Raw genomic sequence first — 18,575 nt, 5'->3', positions numbered from 1 at the left:
TTAGATTCTGTTAAGTGGTCATGCAGCCTGAGATTGACCATCTCCAGTGAGTATCAGGATTTCATTTTCTCAGGTTTTCTGAAATGTCCCGTGTCTCCACCAAATTTGTTTCAATGTGAAAGAAAAGAATTACATTACAGAAATTTAGCAGAGTGCTGGTAACTTTCTAGAAAAAAATGGAAGGAATATTTCTAGAAGTTTTCTAGAAAAAAACCTATCTGATTATTCAAAAACAAAAACATATTGTATCATAACCCAGAATATTGGATATATCTCTGATGGCTGGGGTCAACAAACAAACAATGAAGCTGGAAAATTCCATGGAAGAAAAGATAAGATAATGAAGGGGAAATTGAGGCTTCTGTGAGGAAAGGCCAAAAATAATTAGATATCATAAATCCGGAATGATAAAGTCTGAGAAGAGGATGAGAGGATGAGATAAAAATGCTTAAGACCACTAAGTTATTAAATAGAGCAAACATGGCTGAGTGACTAAATTTTAGAACAGTAAAACTAAGAAATATCTTTTGAAGTTTCACTGAAATCAAAAGCAGTACTATTTGGGAAACATTTAAACAGGCAAAAATTACCTCAGTAAACTCACATGAAAAATTAATTAGGCTAAGCAAGAGTTTCAGTAAAGCAATAGATGAGTTCCAAGGATTATAAAGAAAGAGATGAAATCATGAGTGTGTAAGAAGCCTCCATTATGGAGATGACTCCAAACAGATTTCTTTAACGCCATGGATTTTAACAACATTCAAGGCCCTACGTAGACATTTAATCTGATGAGAGATGGATAATCTAATAGGTTCAAGTCTGACTGTATACTAGAGATAATTTAGGTAAATCACTGTTCTCAATTACTGTATCCACATGGCAAAATATTGCTGTACAGGACAGAGTGTTATACATTTTCAGGCAAGTTAAATCAAAGAATAGCTTTTGTAAGAGAAGGAGTGTTTAATTTTTTTTTTTAACGTTTATTTATTTTTGAGACAGAGAGAGACAGAGCATGAACAGGGGAGGGACAGAGAGAGAGGGAGACACAGAATCTGAAACAGGCTCCAGGCTCTGAGCTGCCAGCACAGAGCCCGACGCGGGGCTCGAACTCACGGACCGCGAGATCGTGACCTGAGCTGAAGTCGGCCGCTTAACCGACTGAGCCACCCAGGCGCCCCGAGAAAGAGTGTTTAAATAGAATGTAATAACTACAATATGTAGCAGTTGCTCAAGTCAGGAATCAATTTGTATTTTAGACTGATGTTGCCTTAAATGGTAGGCTAACCATTTCCATCAAAGAAAGAACTTCTATGAGAGCAATGACAACTCCTATCAGGCAGATCTTTGCAATCGCATAATACTTGCTCAACTAAATATTATCCGTTAATTTAAGCTGTGCAAAATAATTTAAGGGTAATTTAAGAGTCTGTTAAGAAAATGTTTATATGACTTAGAAAACAAATAATGTGGCTTAATCATAATATTTCTGAAATTGCCTCCATTCTCAATTTCCTTTTTCAATTGGTTTGAGTCAGCATCTTCCCGACTATCTAGATAGCTTCAATAAATAGGAAAAAACTTACCAATATGTCAGTTTTTGTCTGAATGTTAGACATACCTGAAATCTAGTGGTTAATCAATAAACATGTCATGAATGCATGAATCAATTAATGAATAAATAGCTGTACGAATGGTCAGTGCCAGCATGTTGTGCATTCTGGAAGAACATAGGTCTGTGAATGAGAATTTTAAGTCCAGTGTGCTATCATAATTTAAAATATCTAGGGAAGAAAAACACATACCTTTGTTGAGTCCTCGCTGTGTGCAAATCCGTTAGCATCATTATTCATTTAATTTGCTCAACAGCTTTTTACAAAAGGCATCGTGGAGCATCGACAATGTACAAGGCATTTTTTTATTCATGGCCTCATTCAATCCTCCCAACAAATTTCTGAAGAAGGTATTGTTTCGACAAATATACAAGTGATAACACTAAAGCTCGGAGAGATTAGAAAATTTGCTAAAAGTCACACAAATGAAATGTGCCCAGTTCTCTGTCCACCAGAACAAATGTTCCACAAGTTAAATTTTGAAGTTCAACCTTTGCATGATATCACAAGTGTTTTAAAATCGGCATACGAGTTGTTAGCATTTTGAAGTTGCTACAGAAACAAATATTTCCAAAAAAGGATATTGCAGAGCCTTTAAAATAGCCCTGTCATCAACATTTCTTAAATGTACATAATGCAGCACGAGAGAAATTTGCATGTTTTAATGCTTGGCAAAACATGAAAGTTTGCTTCTTTAATGTGCTGTATCCTTTAGTTGGTCATGACAGATTTATGACAACTGGATGTTTTCCAAAAGTCATTATGCTTTCTGATTTATTCATTTGTTTTAATCTTGGAAAAATTTGAACTGAATTCTAAATTTGTGTAATTATAACATTAAAGTTAAGATCTGTCTAAAAAATGATTGAAAAAAAACCGCTTTGACCAACATCAATCATTGGAAAGATTCACTTAATAATTTTGGTGTTGATTTTATTCATTGTCTTTTCCAATAAGTATGTCAGTGGAAGACAGACAAGGAAGCCGTGAACAGACGTTGACATGTAGTGTCAGTGTGAGTATGATCAAAACATTTGGTTAAGAGCATGGGATTGGAGTCAGACGGGTTTGTTCTCAGGTTCCCAATCTGTCACTTACTTGCCCTATGGCCATAGGCACAGACTTACTCTCTCTGAGCGTCAGTCTCTACATCTTTAATGCTGGGGAAATACCTACTTCATTGTGTTTTTTAAATAAGATTTTAATAAAGCAATACACATACGGAAATTAAGTGACTGATACATCATTGAGATCCCACTCAATAAATGGAAATATTTCTACTGTTATTTTTAAAAATAAACTTTGTTAAATAAGCAACAGAAACTGGTTGATTGGTGATTCTCATGTCTTTTTCATATGTCAGTATGTAGGTATATTCTGATAAACTGGATCCAGGGAGAGACACTGAAAAGATTGCAAAGGAGGTCAAGCTGTCTCTGATACCACTTTACTGCAGAATCATCTGCATATTTGAGCATCTTTAGTCACCCCAGTCCTGGCTTCATCCCCTCATGTTTGTACCCTCTTCAGCCTTCCTTTTCTGAGACAGTGTCTAAACTTCAATACTTTAGTCCCTACCTTTGGATCTATTCCTACCCTATTCTCAACTGGCTCTCTCTTCACATTTTTCTGATAATCTAATTCACCAAGATAGTTATGTCTGTATTTTAAAATTGGACACGGATATTATTTTGTCTTATATTTCATAAAGGAAACAATCGAATCTTTCAGGACACAGTTGAATAAAAATTAGTTTGTGATCTAATGTCTCTTAATTAAAGCGAGCTCTTATTGAATGGTCCGAGCTACTACCCTAACCATTATATTTAAAGAGATAACTATTTTTAGATGATGACAGGATATTTAACTCTTATTTAATAACATGGAAATTACTTCATTTCAAGGAGACATAACAAATAATCCTATATTTTCAGGGTAGAGAAAACCCATATGGTTCCTTCCTCTCATTTTCTTCCTTTGTCTCTTAGATACTGAGAAAGCAGCTCTTAGAAGAAAGAACAGAGATGATGCTGGGAAAGTACTAAAGATCAGATACTCAGAAGTGCAAACAAATGTCATCTATTTAAGTAACCCAGACAATCCAAGAAGCAGTCTGAAGGGAGTTTGATGCTAAATTGCTCTGAAGACTTGGGAGGTAAATCCTAATCGTGTCAAAGATTTGGCACAAAGACATGTTTCAGGGTGAGTTAATAAACAAACATGCTGATGGATAGTAGTGATAAGATCATGGTGAAGTCTTCTTAATCAGATAGGGATTACTGACCAGATTCCAAATATTTCCTACATGCATATTTCTTTAAATATTTGTTTTATAAGAGGATATTCCATGCCATTTTGTGTTTGTTCTGTTCAGATGTTTCAATAATCTTATTTTCAATGTTTGTAAGTCGAGGACAATTTACTGTTGTATTTTGTGTCTGGGAAAGAATCTAGTTGTATTGTGGGTCATACCTATGTAGTGTGTGATCTGAGAATTCAAAATAAATCCTAAATGACAAGGGATGGGGCACCTGGGTGGCTCAATCAGTTTAGTGTCTGACTCTTGATTTCGGCTCAGGTCATGATCTCATGGGTTTGTGACATCAAGCCCTGTCTTGGGGTCTGTTCTGACAGTGTGGAGACTGCTTGGAATTCTCTCTATGGCCCTCCCCCACTCAGGCTCACTCTCTCTCAAAGTAAATAAACATTTAAAAATTTTAAAAATAAAATAAAATAATGAGGTAAATTCCCATCTGAAAATTACTTAATGTAAGTCTTCGTAGGAATTTTCACAAGAGTTCCATGACAGTAGAATTCTTGGCATCTCTGTTGAAGGCCAGAATCTTCAAATATCATTTATGTCCTAAAATGTTGTGGCACATCAGGTCTCTGTTCCCTCCTAACACCCTAAACATAGTCACCTACTTTTCACAGTGGACCTTGATCAAAGGCACCGCATTTGTGATTGGACATATTTTCCACCACAGGTAAAGAAGAAACAGATAAAAGCTTCAAAATCTAAAAATCCCCCCCCCCAAATTTTATTTATTTATTTTTTAAATTTATTTATTTATTTTAAGAGAGAGCAAGAGCAAGTGTGCAGAGCTCGACATGGAGCTCGATCTCACAAACCGTGTGATTGTGACCTGAGCCAAGATCAAGAGTTGGACCTTTAATCTACTGAGCCACCCAGGAGCCCCTAAAAATCCCAAAAGAAATTTTAAAATATAAGGTATAACAAAGACACTCCCAAATATGAACATAATTAGCACTATGTAAATTGATCGTCTTGGAGATAGATTGACTTTCTAGTAAGTGATCAAAGAATACACATAATTAAGTCCTGGAAAGAAGCATCATCTAACTCAACATGTGTCAAAATCCCACAGCTAACAATAAGAGACAGAAAAATCCTTGTCAAACCTATGAAATAAACAAGATCTAATGGCTGTGGGAGTCTGGAAGCTTCTAACCAAGAGAGAAGTGTTCCAACATAAAACGTCAGCAGAGATATGAAGATACAACCAAGGACACATTAGTACGATTGAGCTCCTGAGCAGCCTGGACCATGCCCGCCTCATCATCTTATTCCTATGGGGCATGTGGATAGTTAACACTCATCTACTGAATACATAATTAAAACAAAGAGATGGGGAGGAAGGGTCTACAAGAACTGCATCCATTGATTGGCTAGTCAACCATTGCCCAAGTTCAGAAAACAGAGTGATATTAAAAATAAACAAAAACAAAAACTATCTGTGTGTGGTTTATTAGCTATAATAATTGGAGATCTTTATAACTAGTTACGTTTGTTTTATTGGTTTTTTGACTGTGTAAAGCACTTAGGACCAGGTAGAATCTCTTCTCAAGCCGGGTTTTCCCAGATAAGAAATGATCGCCCCAGGGGCTCCTGGATGTCTCAGTCCATTAAGCATCAGACTCCTGATTTTGGCTCAGGTCGTGATCTCATGGTTCATTCTTGAGTTTGAGCCCCACATCAGGCTCCTCACTGACAGTGCAGAGCCTGCTTGGGATTCTCTCGCACTTCCTCTTTCTGCCACTCCTGCGGTCTCTCTCTCTCTCTCTCTCTGACTCTCTCAAAATAAATAAAATAAACTTTAAAAAAAAGATGAAAGATAATTTCTTAAAAACAAACAAAAAAGAAATGATCGCCCCAAATGGCAGGGCATGTACTGTAACGTAGAGTAGTAGAGTAGATACAGAGAGAAAGATGTGAAAGGAAGCAGATAAAGAAGTAGCATCTAATCAGGAACAGCTACATGAATAATTATGGGCCCAAGAGACACTCAAAATTGTCTCAGCAGACACTCAGAATGATAAATAAGTGCATGAGTGAAATGAATGCATGAATTAGACCCAATTGAATAAGAATTTTCTTAGGAACTTAAGCATCAAAGAAAATAATTATTAGATAAAGGACAAGTTACAAAGAAAAAGTGTAACAAACCATTTCTCTCCCAGGTACGAAATGTAATTGAAAAACTGGTAATCAAGCTATCATTCATATGCCACCCCTGCTGTGCTGCCTGTTGGCACTCCCGACTCCCGACTAGGGCAACCCAGCATCACAACAAACACACACATTCGGTTTTAATCCACTAATATTTCTCAGAGATAAATACCTCCTCCCAACCCCAGAAAAAAAGATATGCTAATGGATACTACCTTTAAATTTAGGCAATTTATTCACTTACCAATATTTACTGAAAGTCTACCATGCACCTGTCACTATTCTAGGCATCATGAATTCGGTGACGAACAAGAAAGAAAAAGCTCTTACCTGTGTAAGCTCGTATTCTAGTGAGTGGGATAGACAATCAAATAGAAGTATAATTAGAGTAAGAGGAGACAAGTATTAGAATAGGATTTATTTTAGATAGGGAGCTATTACAGCTCTTACTCATGATTTTTGCATCAGTCATAACTATTTGGATTATTATATTTGTTGAATAATAATTCAGCCACGCTGAAACTAATTTTGTAGTTTTGTGATTCTGTACAAAACTGATTTTGAAAGAAGACTTCACTACGCCCAATCTAAGGAAAGGGAGGGCTATTGCTAGGCTTCAAAAAAGCCAGATGGAAAAACTCAAAGGTAAAAAAGTTCTTCCCCACTGCTCTTGACTAGTTGGCTAGATTATCCTAATTGTGCACTGACTGGTATCATTTGATGGAAGCTACCAAGGTCTCCTATGAGAAAATTATCTCCCTCATCTATTCGAGACAACAACAACAAACCAAAACAACAACAACAACAACAACAACAACAACAACAACCATGTCACTGTGAGAGGCATTGTTAGGACAGCTTAGGTCTTGCTCCTCCCCATCAGTCACCGATGGCCACCAAGGCTGGGCCATATGGTACACAATGGACACTTGGGGGATCTCACCCTGTATGTCCAAGAAAGTTCCCAGAGAGGAAGAAACTCGGATGGCTCAGAAAGCTTCTCCAAGAATGTCAATTATAATCAGGTTGATTAAAAGGTTTTGGGCTTTTTAAGAACAGGACTTGCTATAAAAAATTTGAGAAATTCCTCAACACTGTGAAGAGAGTCGCATTTGGGGTCATGACTTTAAACATAAAGTCTAATAAAACTAGCCACTTCATCAATGTGCTTATGGTACTTAAAATTTCATCTTATTTTAGTCTCAGTTATGCATGTAAGTATTTTAGATGTTGTATTACAAAACAGAAATCTGGCTTTACATAGTGGCTGTAGAAAAACAGGCTGGAATCATCTCAGTCATCAACTACCATGACATTGGGCAGCAACTATTTAGATGCTGCTTGTCAAAAACAGCATCTGGGGGCAGAATTTCTGTTTCTCTTTGGCTTGCAAAAATCATTATTTTGCTGCTAAATATAGGCCTGTGTATAATACACATTTAGAGTTTGGATCTTACCTTATAAGGTAAAAGTAGGTGTGGAAGCGTTATAAAATAGAGAGTGCTACAAATTCCACTGGTGCCAATAATAAGACCCAGCTGTGCATGTTAAACTCTGCAAAGACCAAACTTTAGGCACTGCATGTATTTAGCAAAGTCTCATTGTTTCTGAGAACAGCTCGGAATTGCTAAAAGCTCCGTTTTGGCACATAACAGATGAATCAATAAATCCTGGATTTTTAAAAATAGTCTTTTGTATGTATTTTTCAGAAGTTAGTGAGTTACAAACTATCAAAATTTCTGACATGATTTTCATCTCTGATATGCCCTAATGTGGATGGTCTGTGTCCGCCATTGTGGAAGTTTCTATCTGAAACCATTTCTCCATCACAGCACTATTGTCTTCCTGAGAACAAACATCCAAAGAATGAAGAAATCATTTACACTAATTTGTGGTGCCACACTACAGATATTTAATAATATTAAATATAAAATTAAAAATATTCTGACGTATAAATTGGAACTGATACTGTTGTGTTCCAGTTATCCATATAGTCCTCTCCAAAAGTAGCTTATTGGGATTACACTTCATGCATGATAGTACATTTTAAGAAGTTGCTGAAATTAACAAGGCATCTGAGTCTATGTAGCTCTGTAACTGATGCAAAATATGCTACTTACATAACTGGCTTTCACTGCTTTCCATTTCCTTGGCTTCCTTGGTTATTGTTGAGTTGGTCATAAAGACCTTGACCACATCTTTGAAGACCAGTAGAACATTCACTGAGGTGGTCAGTCTTGCTCATTTCATGATCATTGCATAGTTGCTCATCAAAAGACGGTAACCCGGCACAACGGCCAAAAACGATGGCACAGACTTACCTACCCATCAGTTCAAAATACATCATGTCTATTAGAAACAAGCCTTTGCTAAAGAGACTCTATCATGCAGTCTAACAAGTGTACCCACCTTAATATCTACTTTTGAGGAACCAGAAAATATATTAATAAAAATGATCTCTGATATTTCCTAGACAGTCATTTTATTCCAGGCACTGTACTGAATGTTTACAACCATCGTAGAATTTAAACTTTTCAATGGAGGCACTATCTTATTCTCCCTTTTACCCAAGAGATACATGGAGGTAAAATGAGTCACATGAGGCCTCTCAGCAAAATAAATAACCAAGGTTCGTTCTCTTCTCTTTTCCAGGCCACCTCTTTTGAAAAAGACATCCTCCTCTTCTGTTTTTAGTTCAGAGGTTTAAAAGGAAAGTTGTTATCAGAAATCTTTTAGAGAATTGACCTGCCATGTACAACTCAGTCTTCAGGGCCTTAACAAATATTTAGCCCACATCAGAACTAAGACAATTGATGCCTCATTGCTCCAACATAGATAGGTCTTAGTTTAAAAAATTAATAGCAAATACTAGCCACAGAAGGGAAAGTCTGTTGTAATATGCTTTAAAAAAAATAAAGGTCACTTAAAAAAATGGAAGCTATATTATAAGACCAAGCTGAAGCCAATATAATGCTAAATATCAAAAGAATATTCACATGTATGTGTGGATGGAAAGGTGCATCCTACCATGACCAATCTTTATATGTTTATCTTATTCTCCTCCCCTTGCATCATATTTGTGACTGTCTGGGAAGATAGAGTCCTATATATTTTGGTTCTCTCACTCATATGCTATGAGTGACTTCTATGAGAATTTCTAATAATCAAAACATTTCATGGTATTGGGCCCACATTATATTTACTCATGCCATACAAACAAGACCTTTGCATGATTATTTCCCTTGTCAGTCACTTCCAGAAATCTGTTGTAACAAGCAGCATAGTGACAAGTGCAGGAAATGAATCACTAACTTTTGACCTTCATCAGTGTCTGCACCTAAAATTTAAAGCTGATACATGTTGGAATATAACTGGGTTTTTCAACTGAAAATGCTTATTGTTGAATCAACCATTATGACTTTGGATCCTAGTTCATCTTTTACTAATGGAGTAGGGTCTAAGTAAATTTGATACTTATAGAAATTAATTTAAAAGTTGGAGTTTGGAAAATGGTTGTTATTGTTAAATTAAGCATTAGAAATATTTTAAGAAATCTTTAGGAAATTATACTTAAATAATTTGGTGAAAATGTTACTAAGACAATGACATTTTTGCCTTTGCTTTTTATCCCTAGAGCAAATTCAGCTTTTCCCTGGAGTAAAGGTAAAGACAGCACTATTCTCAGACTTGATTTTTTCTTGACTTCGCAGAAGCTGTGTTATGTCTGGAATTCCAAAGGAGAAAGGGCATTTTTGTTTTTCAGGCAGATCCATTTGCATTTATATATTTTAGAGTAAATAACTTAAATGTGTGTTTTTTGAGCTAATTTTAAGCCAAACACGTTCTTGATGCCTCCACTGGTAAACATTTTCAGGAAAAGACATTCCCCTTGAAAACAAAGCTCCTTAAAATATCATGTGCTCTAGCTAATTTTATACCAAAAAAAAAAAAAAACTGTCATGAAAAAAATATATAAAATATTTGGTAACAATACTGAAACCACCCTGTGGTAAACAAAAGAGATGAAACATTTCCTCAGAATATCTCTTGTTGGTAAATGAAGACCACCAAAGATCAGGTCACTTGGTTCTTGACATAAAATGGTGGTTAACATTACAGCTTTGAAAATATGATACGTTTCAGCAATATAGAATATTAAATCCACACACACGTGTATATATATATATATATACATACATATACTAAAGTGATATCTTACTTACCCTCTAGATTTTTATAAAAGATTAATTCAATTGCTTTTTTATTTGCTTGCAAATAAAAGATTAGATATACCTAAGTAACAGTGTTGCTTTTTTTTAATAAATACTTGACTTCCTCACAAGATCGGGATTATTCACCATGAATATTTAGATGGATGGATGGATAAAGGTGCTAGAAGAAAAGAAATTGTGACAGTCTTAAGAAATTATAGCTTTTACTTAAGATAAATTCTATCCAGTGCTCCCGTGATAACCATCACGTAGTTTTTCAACTGACTTGAAATTGAAAAAAATACCATGAAAACATTTCCATGAAGTTCTTGATTGCCAAATTTACTAAATTCCAAGACTAGTCTCTTACCAAATTCTCAAGAAGGAGGAATTTCTCTTAAATTTGCCTCGAGCACCCCCACCCTTGGTGGCCCTTGACCTAGTTCCTAGACACAGACTTTCCCAATCCTCACCCTTCCCCCACAATGGGTCAGCTAACACCCTTCTTGTGTAATTTCAGGTCTGTCCAGTCCCCACACCAATCCAGAACAAGGCAGGATATAGTTCAAGCATCTAATCCTCAACCATGCCTCAATGGATACCTCAACCTGGTATCCATACCTTTGTGCAATCTCCTCCCCTGGAGTGTGAGCTAGCTCTAGTGTCTTGCATTAATAAATAGAATACAGAATAAGTGATGAGATGTCACTTCCAATATTAGCTTACAAAAGACAGTGAATTTCATATTGGACACTCTCACTCTCTCGTTTGCTCGCTCTGAGGGAAGCCAGGTGCCAGGCCGTGAGCTATGCTCTGGAGCAGCCCACAAGGCAAGAAACTGATGTCTCTGACCAGTGAGGACCTGTGGTCTGCCAAGAGCCACATGAGTGGGCTTGGAAGTGGGTCAGGTGGGGCCTGCCACTGAGTGAGCTGGAAGTACATCCTCCATCAGTCAAACCTTGAGACGGCTACAGTCCCAGGTGATACTTCATTGTGGCCTAGTGGGGGGCTTGGAGCCAGTATGGACCATCCCCAGCTCCCCTCTGCTATATCCTCCCAGCTTGCCTGGTATATGGCACACAGCATCTCAAGGATTCTTCTCAAACTCCATTGTCACATCACCCGGCCACTGTCTGACTACAGAATGGAATTCGTTTTCTGGCCCTGTCCACCCCACCTCCCTCCCAGCAATTTTCCTATTAGGAAAAAACTTGCTCTCAAGAAACGATCATGAGCACATTAGTTCCTGAATGTGGAATTCCAGACCTCAGGAAGCCACAGGGAAAGGTATGCATTTGAGGGGCAGTGAGGACAAGGGGTAAATCTTCCCAGAAGTCCTGATGTCATACCATGTTGTCAAGTCAATCACAGGCCACACTGCCCAAGGGTAAATCCTTTCCTGTTGCCACAATCAAAAGATTTTCTTTTCTCATGTAAGCTCTAGAAGATCAAGGTTTGATGTTGCAATTTACATCAGAAATTAACTTATTTATTTGTTCATTTGCTTGGCATCAATCCTCTCCATTGTATAAGAGTCAAAAATGAGAGGGGGCAAAGAAAACAGCAATTTCAATCCTGACACATTTCGACATAGATTTATTATGTCATTTTATATTTTAACCATTCATATTTTTCTGTGCAATGATGTTATGAACTGTTTCCTGAAAGGTGGTTTACTTCAATATAGATATGTCATTGTATATGTCATTGTCATCTTTATGACAATATAGATATTGTCATTGTAAAATGGTACACTGCTATGGAAAACAGTAGAGCAGTTCCTCAAAAAATTAAAACTACCGTACTATCCAGCAATCCCATTTCTGGGCGTACGTCCAAGAGAATAGAAAGCAGGTTCTCAGAAAGATATTTGCACACTCACGTTGGACCTGCTACAAGAACACCATGGACTGGGTAGCTTATAAACAATAGACATTCATTTCTCACAGTCCTGGAGGCTGCAACATCTAAGATCAAAGCTTGCAGATTCAATGTCTGGTAAGAGCCCGCCCCCTGCTTCATAGACCACCGTCTTCTTGCTGTTTCCTCCCATGATGGAAGGGGCATGGGAACCCTCTAGAGTCTCTTTTATAAGGACACTAATCTCATTCATGAGGGTTCTAGCTCCCAAAGGCCCCAACTCCAAACATCATCACCCTGGGGACTCTACTTCAACATACACCTTTTAGAAGCTCACAATCACCCAGTCTATAGCACACATTCAGTCCAACACTATTCACAATAGCCAAGAGGTGGAAGCAACCCAAATGGCCACAGACGGATGAACGGACCCACAAAAGGTAGTGCACACACGTACAATGGAATATTACAGAATATTATCCAGCCTTTAAAAGAGAAGAAGTCCTGTCACATTCTGCCATATGGATGAAGCTCGAGGACATTATGCTAAGTGAAATCAGCCGGTCACAAAAAGACAAATATTGAACGGTTCCACCTGTAGGAACTATCTAGCGTGGTCAAATTCATAGAAACAAAGTAGAATGGTAACTACCAGGGCCTACAGGGAGCACAAAACGGGAGTTGTTTTCTAAGGAGACAGAGTTTGAGCTTTGCAAGATGAAAAAGATATGGAGGTCAGCAGTTTGGATTACACAGCAATATGGATATACTTAACACCATTGAACTGTACACAAGGTGGTACATTTTATGTTATGTGTGTTTCCACCACAAAAAAAACAAAAACAACGTCGATGTTCAAAGGATTAGCCGCTCTCTGGATTCCCTATTGCTGTATCCTGCCCGCTTCCCTGCCTACTACTGGTACACCCCAACCTCCGCAGTGGTCCCTCAAATGCCAGCCTCGCACCACCTGGCTGCCCTTGAGGGAAGTGTGGCTCCTGTGCATCTCCTGCAAGATTACGTGAACGATTTCATTTGGATAATCCGTGGTTGATAAAGCCATGTCAGAATCCAGCAATCCCACCTCTGAGTGTACGTCCAACAGAATTAAAAGCAGTAGCAATAAGTGTTCTTCCTAGAAGGCCTAAAAGAGAAGAGGCACTTTCCTGTATATGTGTCTCTAAGAGACGTCCCCAGAAACAGCCCCATAAACATTGGGCACAGCTCTGAAAGCCCCTGATGATCCCCCACCTTGGGAAAGAGATGCCACAGCTGAGCTACTTATTTTAGGTGAGGCTGGAAATCAAAGTATTCGTCTACTGTACAGTAGAGAAGCTTTCAAGAATACCACTGTTTCCCTTGACATTTTGGTTCAAGTAGTTCTATCTTCCTACAACTAGGTTTTTCAAATTAGGAAACTTTTCAAAGATGTCAGCAGATTTTGACTAAAAAGATTTCATCAAATCCAAAGTTTAACTATTAGCAGAAATGAAATAAAAATATCTCACTGATAAAATACAATTGTTTAAAAAGTAAAAGAGACCTGACATGGAAATTCTTTTCTGTGCCTTCTAGCATATTCTATACAGTACTGCTGAGAACTTTTCCTTTCTTTGAAGAAGTAGCAACTCTCCTTGATTCAACAGCAGATTGTTAATCTCCAAATTTCTCTTTCTCTTCTATTTCTAACCGCCTTTGACGATTTCGCATTCTTTGGGACACTCCATCAGGGTATTGAAAGAGCAGCAATAAGGGGCACCTGGGTGGCTTGGTCGGTTAAGCGTCCGACTTCAGCTCAGGTCATGATCTCACACTCTGAGTTCGAGCCCCGCGTCAGGCTCTGTGCTGACAGCTCAGAGCCTGGAGCCTGTTTCAGATTCTGTGTCTCCCTCTCTCTCTGCCCCTCCCCTGTTCATGCTCTGTCTCTCTCCATCTCAAAAATAAATAAACGTTAAAAAAAATTTTTTTAAAGAAAGAGCAGCAATAAGAAAGATAAAAATTAAAGGAAGGAAAAATCAAAGGTAAAAATGAAAGAAAATAAAGAAAGGTAAAAATGAGAGGTAGAAATGACCCATAAACTTATCATAAACCATTTCCCATCCGAAATAGCAACCATCTAGAGGAGTGCTTTACACCTGCTGGACTTGTTCTAATAAAAAGTAATGATAGTGTTTGGTCCATGATTGAATGGGCTGAAAGTAATTTACCTAATCGCCAAGCGTGCACCGACAGACAGAGAGAGCACGGGTTGGGCTGCGTGCTTGCTCAGATTGGAATTTCTAATACATTTTAAAAGTTGTGCCAAAGAGCTCTTGTGAACGGGCTTAAAGAGTTCATAGACCACGTTACCCTCATTTTTTCTTTTGCCCATGCTGGTATTTAAAACTACATCAAAGAAAGAAATACAAAAATTACTTAAGCCATAAGCAGGAGAGCAAACTCCTTCATAAAACCTTTAATTAAAGTCGACCACAGTGTGAAGTAGCAAACTATGCTTCTTTCCTCAGATAGAACAAAGGAAGTGTGACCTTCCTGTTTCTCATATTTCTTATAAGCAGAAAAGAACTATGTCTTATTTCTAATTACTACAAGTCTATCAAATTCTCATGACTATGCGGGCATGGACTAGAGCTAGGCACGATCGAGTAACCATGAATAAAGTTTCAAATCTTAGTTTCTTTCATTTATAAGTACGCCTGTACTTTATAAATTTTGTTTCAGTTACGGCAGCTGATAATCTGTATAAAACAAATTGACTCAGCAAGAGAATGTCTTGATAAAAATCTTAATACAAATAGTGTCCAAATCCCAACGATTCAAATTTCACTGCTTTCGAAGAATAAATGAATTTTGAAAAAGGCCCATGAAGTATGGGTCCCAGAGGGGTGAACTTGTCAACACTCTTTGGACTGGGCACTTAGGTCCCATCCAGTTAACTGTATATAAAGTATACCTTAATCGGAAAAGAACTTTTAAAGTATCCTTACCCCTAAGGCCCAAGAGCTATAGTCACATAATCATAAGAGAAAAATCTGAGAAAAGAAAGGTTCCGACTGTTTGCTATTGATTTGTGCAGCCATTTTAATCTTTATTCCCTTACTTCAACCATTATTTGATCATTGGATCTGTTCCTAGGGGAAATGTGTGGAGAAGCAACTGAACCAACTCTTTCTGTGTTTTTCACACACCTTGTCCCTCAGCATTCATGATTTAAGGAATGCAAGGTAGATTTCCAAGGGTACATTCATATCAAGGGGATTACATGAAAGTATTCACTTTTTTGTGGCTAAAAGGGCTTTTCTTTGTTCTTTTACCAGGGGAAAAGGTTTGCTTTGGGCAAGCTCCCCATGGCAAACCTCTTTGAGGAATGAATTCTGAAGTGCATTCAACCATGTCTTCATGACCTTCTAGTTAAAGTAATGTAAAAGGGATAGTGGGACGTGGTCCTTCACCGCCTTTTTCTGTCTTTGATGGCTGATCTTAGCCAATATGAGATTTTGATATACTTCCTAGGACACTTGAAAAAGTACCTTTATAAAAGCAACTTTGTAAAAGATTCCACATTTACTAAGTACACAACAACGAGGACAAAAACAACAGAAATCTCTTATAAATGCTAAATTCAAAATCAGTTCACACCCAAAAATTTTCAGGACAGGATTCTTAAAATGTGGTACAATTTTTTTTGCATATATTTACAAATTAAATTTACACAGTGCTTTACTGGTAAAGTTATAAGTAAAGTTTAGCAGTATGGGATTTTAAGTCATAAGGTGAAAAAACCCTGTATCTGTGATAGTATTGCCCAAGGCACAAGTAGAGAAAATAAAAAGAAGGGGGAAAAAAAGTCTAGCACAAGATTTCACCTTGCTGCACTTCGGGTCCCTTTCCAGAGTCAGTTTGCCCATCAGACTGACATTTTTGAAGAAGTAACTTTAGACATCATCTAATCCTTTCCCTCCATGTTACAAAAGGGGAAACTGAGACTCCATTTCTTGTGACTTAAAGTGCTTCATGAGGATCAAATAATAAATCTTTTACATGGCTATCTTTACATTTTCACTCAACTTCAGGTTAAGCTTCAGTTGGATATTACTGAGGTCGAAAACACTGCTTTCTCAAAATAAGAAAAAAATTTTGGGGGACCCTGGGTGACTCAGTCGGTTAAGTGTCGGATTCGATTTCAGCTCTGTTCCTGATTTCACAGTTCATGAGTTCAAGCCCCGTATCAGGCTCTGTGCTGGCAGCACTGAGCCTGCTTGGGATTCTTTCTTTTCCATCCCTTCCCTGCTCATGCTCTCTCTCTCTCTTTCTCTTTCTCTCAAAATAAATAAATATTTAAAAAATAAAAAAAAAATCTTTAGACTCTATGTAATTAAATTAATCAAAAGCATAGTGTGTGTAACCAGATTATCTTGTTCAAATCCTAGTTCCACAACTAACCAGCTATGTGGATTGAATGAATTTCTGAGACTATTTCACTTCCCATATTATCATAAAAAACAATATCTATTTCAAAGACTTTCCTGAGGAAATAAGTGAGATCCTATGAAATGAGGTGCCCCGTATAGGTGGTGGGTAACCAATATCGTATTTTAAATCCCAGATGTGGAATATGTATGTTTACCTTTAAATTATTTGGTTTTCTTCCTGAAACCTATGACTAGAGTAGTAAAATATAATTAAATAGCTTAAAATGTAATTATCAGGTCCATAAAATTATTTCTTGCTCTCAATGGTGGCAGGTATTGTGATGGTACAGAAAGAACCTGTCATTCTATCCTGTCCCGGAAAGCATATCGATTAACATGAACTCAGAAGTGACCCATGGAAGTCTCAATTCGATCAAGTGCTCAGTTGTGTTTAACAGTCTTGAAAGAGAAGGGATAGATCTCAGTGAGGCTTAGATTACCAGCATACCTTGACTTATTGCACCGCACTTTATTGCACTTTGCAGATGCTACTTTTTTTACAAATTGAAGGTTTGTGCCAATCCTGCGTCAAGAAATCCATTGGCACCATTTCTCCAATGGCATTTGCTCGCTTCCTGTCTCCCTATCACATTTTGACAATTCAAACTTTTTCATTATCACGACATTTGAATTGCTGCATTCTCAGGATAAAATTTTTTCAGGTGAAGAGTTGCTTCTTATGGACGAGCAAAATAAGAGGTTTCCTGAAGTGGAATCCACTCCTGGTGAAGATGCTGTGAACATTGTTGAAATGACAACAGGGCATTTAGAATATTCCATGAACTTAGTTGGTAAAGCAGGGTGTGAGAGGACTGACTCCAATTTTGAAAGAAGTTCTACTGTGGATAAAACGCTAACAAACAATGTCACATGCTACTGAGAAATTGTTCTTGAAGAGTCCATTGATGTGGCAAACTTTATTGCTGTCTTATTTTTAAAAACTTGCTACAGCCACCGCAGCCTTCAGGAACCGCCACCCTGATCAGTCAGCAACCATCGACATCTGCAGCAGCAAAAAGATTACTACTCACTGAAAGCCCAGGATGACTAGCATTTTTAGCAATAAGGTATTTTTCAATTAAGGTCTGTACTTTTTTTTAGATATAGAATAGATATAGTCTATCGCACACTTAATAGACTACAGTATAGTGTAAACATAACTTTCGTATACAATGGGAAACTAAAAAATCCATTTGACTCACTTTGTTGGGGGTATTCACTCTAGCGCGGACCAGGTGGAGTAAATGTGAATGAAGGTGATGGTGAATATGGAAGGAAAGGGGCTTCCCCTGCAGGGACAAGGAAGTATAAGTCTCGGGTAAGAAGGGCAAACCCAAAGTAGCGAATATTCACACTCCCAAATGCACCCATATAATTCTTCATTCGCATAACACTCTTTATTTTTACTCAGCTCAGCTATGAAGCAATTAAATGCTGACATTGTTTTTACCCAGACAGGGAGGATAAGTACTACGCCCAAAATAGCCAGGTTTGGAATTAGCACGCACAACCCTAGACCGCATTTCTCATTCCTTTAGCCTGACGCTTGCTTTTCTTATGTTCTTTAGACCATATTTCACACTTAAGATTCACCCTTTTTAAAAAATGTTTTTAATGTTTATTTGTTTTTGAGAGAGAGAGAGACAGAGCGCGAGCAGGGGAGGGGTGGAGAGGGAGACACAGAATCCAAAGCAGGCTCTGAGCTGTCAGCACAGAGCCTGATGCCAGGCTCGAACTCACAGACCGCAAGAACATGACCTGAGCCAAAGATAAGCCATCCAGGCGCCCCCAAAAAATTCACCCTTTTAAATAGAAATTGACATCCTATTTCCAGTTCCCCAGGAAGCATTGCATAGACAACAAAAATCTAAGGTTCCTGCCCCAGCTATGCTATCAATTAGCTGTGAAGCCATGAATGAACCACCTAGTCTCTGCGTGAATCTCTACA

This window comes from Panthera tigris, chromosome A1 (genome assembly GCF_018350195.1).
Source record: "Panthera tigris isolate Pti1 chromosome A1, P.tigris_Pti1_mat1.1, whole genome shotgun sequence".
NCBI classification, from domain to species: Eukaryota; Metazoa; Chordata; class Mammalia; order Carnivora; family Felidae; genus Panthera; species Panthera tigris.
The sequence above is the reverse complement of the archived record's forward strand: the minus strand, read 5'-3'. Positions refer to the sequence as shown.